Source organism: Monodelphis domestica, chromosome 4 (genome assembly GCF_027887165.1).
Source record: "Monodelphis domestica isolate mMonDom1 chromosome 4, mMonDom1.pri, whole genome shotgun sequence".
Taxonomy (NCBI): Eukaryota; Metazoa; Chordata; class Mammalia; order Didelphimorphia; family Didelphidae; genus Monodelphis; species Monodelphis domestica.
In genome coordinates this window covers 5,432,265-5,441,688 of record NC_077230.1, presented here as the reverse complement: position 1 = coordinate 5,441,688, position 9,424 = coordinate 5,432,265, and the positions used below count along the sequence as shown (strand labels likewise).

General features: G+C 39.9%; 1 pseudogene; it reads left to right on the top strand.

Annotated features, from left to right (window-relative positions):
• Positions 1-8,412: 8,412 nt before the first annotated feature.
• Positions 8,413-9,190, top strand: LOC100020452 (DNA-directed RNA polymerase II subunit RPB4-like; annotated as a pseudogene).
• Positions 9,191-9,424: the final 234 nt, after the last annotated feature.

Genomic DNA, 9,424 nt, shown 5'->3' with positions numbered 1-9,424 from the left:
GATAGATCTAATCTAGTGCCCTAACTGAAATTAGATATAATGGATACATTTATTGCAAGAGGAAGCTATGCCTCCCTCAAAGACTCAGTGCCCTACAAAATTAGGAGAGGAAGTGAATTTGCTGCCACTTGGTATTGGTGGATATGGTTCATGGGGTGAGTCTATCCAGATCCATAGTCTCAATGGACCTAGGTATTTGTTTTCATTGTTTCCATAGTGATGTGGTGAGGAATAAAACTGTGTGACCTCACCACTCCCCCCAGTTAAAGCAAAAGTAAGCTCTATCAGGAACTACAATGGCAGTAGGCTAGGTACAATGGCTTCAGGTACATACTTGATGACATTCTATGTATATTTTACCTGAGAATCAATCTAAATCCAGAAACCTGTTACTGAAAAGATTAGTTATCAGGTGATAAATTATCTTGGCAGTAGCAATTCATGAAGAATATCTACTAAGGGGACTTGGTGCAATCTGCATTAAGAGAGGGAGTGTCCACACCTATGAAATCATAGTTCTTTTGGAATATGGAAATTGGCCTTTGTTTTCCTTAATACTTCATTTGTCATGGTGATTTTGCAAGTCAATTTGATAGTTTTGTGGACTAAATGTTCTTTTTGGAATGGAATTCCTGATATAAAAATTGAATTCTTCTTTCCAATAAAAATATTTTAAAGCGTTGACCTTTCTAGACCCTTCAAGTTAATAAAGATGAGTCTTAAAATGGAAATTAACTAAGGTGGTTTGGGAAGACAATGGCATCAGTAATGCAGGAGGCAGCAAAAAATCCTGTAATATCAGTGCTGAACTGTTTTATCATCATCAAAAGACAATACAATTTGGCAAAGTCCGCTGTTAGCAATTATACCAGGATTCTATGGTTCCTTTGACATAAAGAGTGATCCCTTTTATTTGCCAAATTTTATTTTATAATTGCATTTGTCTTGCTTGCTCAATTGCAACATTTTCAGTTGTCTTTAATTGATGATATTCTTCATTCCTTTCTCTAAATTTTGTGGGAATATTACTGTGATTTGTTTGCTATCTTTAACATCTTCAAAAATATCTGAATCGAGGCAAGGTGTGATGTACTCTATAAGCTTCAACTTCATACATAAACTGCATATACACATAACTTTTATGTATAATATATTATTATATCTCAAAAAGTACCTTTATATGTGATATAATTTTTATTTATATATAATAAATTGATATATGTATATATAATGACTTTTCTTGAAATGTTATATTAACTATAGAAATAGATTTTAATCTATGAAAATTAGTCCTGGGTTTATTTAAAATCAGGCCACAGGTCTAATCAGAAATATAATAAATAACCTAGGGGCAGCTGGGTGGCTCAGTGGATGGAGAGTCAGGCCTAGAGATGGGAGATCCTAGGTTCAAATCTCAGACACTTCCCAGCTGGGTGACCCTGGGCAAGTCATTTAACCCCCATTGCCTAGCCCTTACCACTCTTCTGCCTTGGAACCAATACCCAGTATTGATTCAAAGACAGAAAGTAAGGGTTTAAAAAAAAAAGAAAGAAAGAAATATAATAATCTATAGTCTAATCTCTCTACTTTTTGAAATCTTTTTCCATGGGCAATGAATTTGTGGGAATCTTATGGTAGTGCCTCCCATACATGTATGAAATTCATTCAAGATTCATTAAATGACTTAATAGAGATAATTGGTTTGAAGATCCTCTGATTATTATCAAGTGAGGGATAATATAGGATATGTGCTCACAAAAGATTTTTGCCACTGTCATCATTAAAGATGCCCAGTGCAGAGTACAAATGGAAGAGATCTTTCCTCTAGAAGGTGAGGTAGTCTACACTCTTTTGTTAGATGATATCATGCTGATTGCATCAAATTCCTGAACTTTGATTTATTTACTTATTTCTATCAATACATGTGAGGTGAGAGATTGGCCAGCAGCCCTCGCCCACAAGAGGAAAGATAGATAGAGGTTTATCACTGGGGGAAACAAGGATCTGAAGCTGGAGGGATGGCAAGAGAGAGAACCAGACATCGAATCATGTATACATCAAGCTCCACAGACTTAAGCTCCGGCCTTCCACTTCATAGATACATGAGACTGTGAGAAGACCACAACACAACATCGTGGGCATCAGAAATGAGCTTAGAGATCAGGAGAGACAAGCCACAGTCCTTAAACCCGTGCTATTAGCACTGACTGTTACGGCTTAATGATAAGGATAAGAGCGATAGAGATGGAGGAGTGAGCATGGGCAGAGGCCAGCTCCCTGAGAGAGAGAGAGAGAGAGAGAGAGAGAGAGAGCGAGAGAGAGAGAGAGAGAGAGAGAGAGAGACAGAGAGAGAGAGGGAGAGAGAGACAGAGAGACAGAGAGACAGAGGGAGAGAGGGAGAGAGAGAGACAGAGGGAGAGAGAGACAGAGAGAGAGAGACAGAGAGACAGAGAGACAGAGGGAGAGAGGGAGAGAGAGAGACAGAGGGAGAGAGAGAGAGACAGAGAGAGACAGAGACAGAGACAGAGACAGAGACAGAGACAGACAGGGAGAGAGACAGAGACAGAGACAGAGACAGAGAGAGAGGAAGAGACCAAGACAGAGACAGAGACAGAGACAGAGACAGACAGGAGAGAGAGAGAGAGAGAGAGAGAGAGAGAGAGAGAGAGAGAGAGAGAGAGAGAGAGAGAGAGAGAGAGAGAGAATAGTCAGGAAGAAGGATGACTGGGTAAAGCTGGGCTGGGCCTGTGGGCTCCTGTATTTACTGATGATCATATGCAAAGATACATAATGCATAGTAATTCATGACAGAGGGGATTATCATTGGTAGAAAGGTAAATTGTCATAAGATAAGGGCGGATCCTTTTCCAGCCTGGGGAGAACAAAGAAACCTACTTTCCCGCCCAAACTAGTTGGGATCAAAGTTCATTGCCTCACTGGCCATGCGCTCTTCTCAGGCCTAACTTTATGACTTAATTATCTGTCCTGAGTAAACACAGCTGTGGACTGCTACAACATGTAATAACAAATTTCCACATAAGTTTTCCTAAATTATATGATCCAAATTGTCTCTCTCCCTTGTTCCCCCCACCCCCTCCCAGAGCTGACAAGCAATTCAAACTGGGTAATACATGTATTATCATGCAAAACATATTTCCATAAATTCCTGGACTTTGATGATTTTTTTTTTTGACTATGGTAATCTATGGAACCAAAAGGAATCAGGTACTCAAATAAAAACAAGACAATCCTTGATTTCAAAAATGTTGCATTTTATCAGAGAAAACAACATTTTTTATATATGTATATACACATATATTTGCACATACATACATATATAATTTTATATACATTGTTTATATATACATGTAAGTATATAGAAAGTAAAAAACAAGGTAATGGCAGGGGAGAAGGTAGCAGCTTTGAGTATTGTGGAAAGGAAAACTGAGACTGAGGAACTATCTTTTAATGTTGCCAGGAGGGGGGAGTGGTAGTTGGAGCAACAGAAGAGGCTTGTGGGAGAAAAAGCTGAAAAGAGAGGTCTTTGCCCAGTGAACTCTGACAAGACAGGAGCTAAGACCCAAGCTCAAGATCCCAGCCTGTGGTGAAAGAGCCTTTCCTCCATTTCCCTTGCCCTGAAGATAGAAGAAGCCTGTCATCTTTAGATGATCAATACAAGAAAGCAAAAGAACAACTTCTGCTGAAAGGGGCTGATCCCTTGAATTTCATGGGGTTATCCCAAAGACCCATCCCATCCCATCCCTTCACCTTCCCAAGAAGGACACCTGCCACCTGATTAGAACAGGACAGTGACAGTGATTAGAGAAGAAGGAGAAAGAGAAGCTGAGGCTGAGCCATTATGCTCCACTAAAGAAGGATAAAGACAACCTGCAGGGTCTCCTATTCCCACAAATCTAATCCCCCTTTTTATTACTTGAACTATTAAACAACCTTATATTGAAGAAACTTGCAGTCAGATTCAAATCATAGAAGAACTAAAGAAAGAGAGGGTGGTGGGCTGGGCTAGCCATTTAGCCTTGGCTAAACAACAAAGTCAACAGGCACAAGCCTGCCAGACAAGTGGGACTTCTGGGGTTTCAAATACCAGCCAAACCTTGAGAGAAGTAAACTCCATTATTCCCCAGAAGCCTACTCATTGGGACACAGTCTCTGTTCATCCTTACCTTAACATCAGCTCAGGGGTACCTCTCTCTAGGGTTTGAAGGGTGAGGGAAAGAGAGAATTTCACATATTGTCTCTCAGCCCCAGTGGTTATGTTTCCCTTTACCTCATCAGTCCTCTTTATTTCCTCTGTCCCTTCACCTCCTCCATTCCCTGTTACAGTCCATCCATATTCCCTTTTCCTAAATCATTACAGTATCAAGAAAGACTTTTGGTAAATAAAGCAGTATATAATCAATGAAAATTGCCATCCATTCAGAAAAAAATTAAGTTGTTAAAAAATGTCTTTTGTCCAGAGAGGAGAGAGGGAAAGATAGAGAGCTAACATTATATAATGGGAAGAGCCTGGTCTGGGCATCAAAAGACCTGGATTTTGGATAGCTGATGGACAAGTTAAAATATCTTTAGACCTCAGTTTTCTGATATATACAACTGAAGGAGCAAGATTTGATGATCTCTGGAGTCACTTTCAGATTCAAAAAAAATCTATTACTTGCATCAAATATTAATTTAACAACAACCAATTAATAAGTGAAGCACATTGGATATACTCAAATGGATCTATTTGGAATCGTGATTGGATCGATTTGGAAGGTCCCTCTAATAATGCAGATCACAACCTATTCATGGCTATCTTTTCTGTGTCTACCCAGAATGTATCCACAGAGGTCCATGTTAATCTCCTGACATCATAAGGAAATCAGAGAAGCACTCTGGGACCCCATCTGTTATCCCTCACCCTTTCCAAGTGATTAGTCCATCCTCTTTTCCTATCAACCATTGATGCCATTGTTCCTTCTAGTTCTTCCAGAGTTCAGTTAACTTCAGAGAAAGTTGAGTGCTACAGTGGATAGAACACTAAACCTGGAGTAAAGAAGGCCTAAGTTTAAATCATAACACCCAGACATTTACTAGCTAGTTACGTGATCCTGGGCAAGTCCCTTCACCATTAGCCTCAGTTTCCTCTTTTTTAAAATGGGAACAAAAAATGGTCCCAGCCTTGCCCCTCTGTTGTTGTGAGGAGATATTTTTAAATTACATTGCAAAACTTACAGATTTTTATAAATGCTAACTACTACTATTACAAGTATAGTTATTGTGATTTGTAGTTATTATTATTGTACATTGGAGTCTACTCTTAAATACCATATGCTTCTCCATCGCCCTGTTTGTGATGTCCATTTTTAATTCTTCCAAGACTGCTATATTTCCCATCTTGCTGCCATAGAATAACACCAGTAAAATATTGGCTTTAAAGGATGGGTTCTTTTCTGGACTTCAAGGATAATCAAGGTAGCAGATTAGAGGCAGTCCCTCTGATCCTAGCTCTTGAGTAGCACTGATCTCAGTCTCACACAGAGACATCCATGGACACAAGCATTCCACAATTGCTCCTGATTACTTTTCTCAACAAGTAAATAAAGTAAACCTTATATAACAATGTACTCAGAAATTAGAAGATAAATAATAATAGCAGTAATAATGAGCATCCTTGTTTCATTCCTGATCTTATTGGGAAGGCTTCTAATTTATCTCCATTGCAGATGATGCTTGCCGATGGTTTAAAATACATACTGTTTATTATTTTACGAAAACCCCTTCTATTCCTATACTTTCTAGTGTTTTCGATACCTGGTCATATATTTTTAAAGAATGGTAAAAGAGGGTGAACTTTGAAATTTCCAAAGTCCCCTCAATTTCCTCTCCACACAACATGGGGAAAGACTTGCTACCTGGCTTCCAGGGCTATAACCTGTTCTAGCTCCCATTCAAAAATAGCAGATTTAAAGGCAACATGGTAAATAGGGACCTTTAGGATACCCAAGTTAGAAGCGTGATCTGGGACAAGGCAAAGTACTCATACAGTAGAGGTAGTCTCTCGGTGACCGAGAATGAGGATTGTCTTTGTGCAGTTTCATCTACGGTGTACCCTCCTGTGGCTTTGGAGTCCAAAGGCTGAGGCGCACAGTTTGTGGCACATGGGGCCTGGGACGCCCGTTGTTACGGGAGGTGCGGCTGTGGCCTGGTGTTGGCATTCACGCGCAGCGGCAAGACGTCGACGTCGCTCATCTTCAAAGGTGGCAGCGGCATAGTTAATGTGGGCTCGCCATCGGCTTCTGTCAGAGGCAGCGAGTTCTAGTTGCTTTGGTGTCATGCCAGCCCACTTCAAGTTGGACTTTAGCTGATCCTTGAATCTTCTCTTTGGTCGTCCTTGTTTCCCGAGTCCAGCTGACAGTTCACCGTAGAATACCTGTCTTGGTATTCGCTGTGGGTCCATGCGGATGACGTGTCCAGACCATCATAGCTGGGCTTTGAGGACCAGGACTTTGATGCTGGTGGAGTTGGCTCTGTCGAGGACTCATACAGTGATCAGAAGGAATTATACATGAGAGACACTGGCACACAACCACACAGAATGGCATGCCCACATCAAAGAAGGCACTATATTCTATATACTCCATGAGCACAGCAGAATTGAAGGAAACCTAAGTTGTGCTAATCCAGAGACCTCCATATCCCATATGTTCTAACAGACTACTTACGTCATACCTATGATAGAGCCTTCCAAACTCATATTGGACTGATTAGTCATAGCTGAACACTCTGTATTCTCACCCTAATATGGTGATGTCTTTGGTTCTCTTTGAAAATGAGGGCTGAGCAAAAACAAGCTCCTTGAGAGTAAGAATTGTTTCATTCTTTAGATTTGTATTCCTAGCACCAAACATAGAGCCTGGCACATAGCAAATGCTTAATAAATGGGTGTTGGGTTTTGTTTTTAGTTTAATTTTTTTGGTAGTCTTTTTTAAAATAAATTTTCATGAATATCTTCTGTTTCTTGGATACCATTTAGATAACTGGGCTGGCAGCAGGAGATGGAAAATGCTTTGTACTAGTACAGATGGAAGTGATTGCTTTGGGGCAAATGGAAGATGCCTATCTTAGTCCTTATCTGCCTTTCTTCAGCAGACATGGTGCATTGAGCAGTAGATGGAAGGCTCAGGATGCTAGTGTATACACTATTGGGGAATAGTTATTGATCTTTTATATAAATATCAGGTAAATATTAATGGTTCATATCCAAGGTAGTGAACCTATGACACATGCGCCAGAGAGGGTACACTGAGCCCTCTCTGTGAGAATGCACCATGCTGTCACCAGCCAGGGTTTATTACAAGAAAGCCAGAGGGACTGGGGCCAGCTTCTCCCTTCCCCCTCTCCACTGTACTTAAGGACATTTTTCACATGACCCACCTCTCTGCCCAGCAGCCCAATTGGAGAGCTTCCTCCCTCCCTGCCTGGGATAAGGGAAGGGGAACAGGGCATGGGGTCCTGGTGGGGAGGGGAACAACACACTATCTTTAAAAGATTTGCCATCATTGGTTCATATATTTTGGATACCAAACCCTAATCACAGAAATTTGAAATTTTTTTTCTCTATCCAGTTACTTCCATTCTTATCTTAGGTACATTCATTTTGTCTCTGCGGAAGCTTTTTGATTTCACATAATCAATATTACCTATTTTATCTTGCAATTGTCTCTTGGTTGGTTAGAGGCAGCTAGATAACTCAGTGGATTAAATGCTAGGCCCAGAATCAGGAAGACCTAAGTTGAAATCTGGTCTCAGATACTTACTAGCTATGCAATCCTGATTAAGTCACTTTAACCTCTTTCTGAATCCATTGGAGAAGGAAATGGCAACCCACTACAGTATCTTTGCCAGGAAAACATTATAGACAGCATTGGCATGCTGTGGTTCATGGGGTCACTTAGAGTCAAACTCAATGAACAACTTGTTTGGTTAAGAATATATTTCCTAACCAAAATCCTACCATATGTTGTCTACAAGAAATACATATGAGGCAGGTAGCCACACACAGAATAAGAGTCAAAGGCTGGAGCAAAATCTATTGGGCTTCAACTGAGAAAAAAGAAGGCAGGAGTTGCAATCATGATATCTGACAAAGCCAAAGTAAAAATAGATCTGATTAAAAGAGATAGGGAAGGTAATTACATCCTGAAAAAAGGCAATATAGACAATGAGGAACTGTCAGTAATCAACATGTATGCACCAAATGGTATAGCATCCAAATTTCTAAAAGAGAAACTAGTGGAATTGAAGGAGGAAATAGATAGTAAAACTATACTAGGGGGAGACCTGAACCATCCTTTATCAGATCTAGATAAATCAAACCAAAACAACAACAACAACAACAACAACTGGGTGATGGTGGCTGGAGGCAGGGACCCTTGACCTGGCGATGTGGAGGAAGACGTCTCTCAGCCTGTCTTTCCCAAAGAGTTTGAAACAGCAGAAACTCTTCTAAATTCAGACGTCCACATGCTTCTAGAGCATCAAAAGCAAGAGAATGAAAGTGCGAAGGATAAACAAGAAGTTTCAGAGGTTTTCAGGAAACTTTAAATTATACCACATGTTTTAGTCATTTTAAAAACAGGGAAACCATTGCTAGTGTTCGGATTTTGTTACTCCAGAAGAAGTGCCATAAATTTGAGTTGGATTGTTTAGTGAAACTTTGTCCTGAGACAACAGAGGAGGCTAAGGCTCTGATTCCAAGCCTAGAGGGGCGATTTGAAGATGAAGAATTGCAACAGATCCTTGATGATATTCAGATCAAGAGGAGCTTCCAGTATTAACACCAGGAACCCAGCCCTTCAGTGAAAACGAAAGAGGAAATTTCCCAAAATTCTTCTGCAACTAAGAAGAATTCTAACTCTCTCCAGAGACTATTCAGAAATTTAATCACAAAAGTTGGTCTAGCCTCCTATGGACAAGGCAATGCAGAGTAGTCTTGCATCAACAAGTAATCAAACTTTGACCAGTATTGATTCTTATTGACTTTTTGAATATTTGAGATGTGGCAAAGGCCAGGAATGCAACTTGAATCTTAAAGGGGCTTTGGGATGATTGTGTTTCCAAGAGAGGTAGTGGACCAGAGCCTAGGTGCTTGCATCAACCTCTCCATCCCTTCACTTAAATGCAATTGATTAAGGGGAAAGATTGAGTTGGAGAATTTAGCCAGTAAATACTTGTGTCATATTATTGACTACCTTATATCACTAAATTTGGCACTTAGTTTATATTCACATTTCTGGTTTGAATTTCAAGCTATTTTGAAATATTTACCTAGATTAGACTATGTAAAAATAGCATGAATAAAAAAGAAAGTTGTATCTCATAAATGATGGGAGAAAAAAAATCAAAGTGAATCTATTCCTAA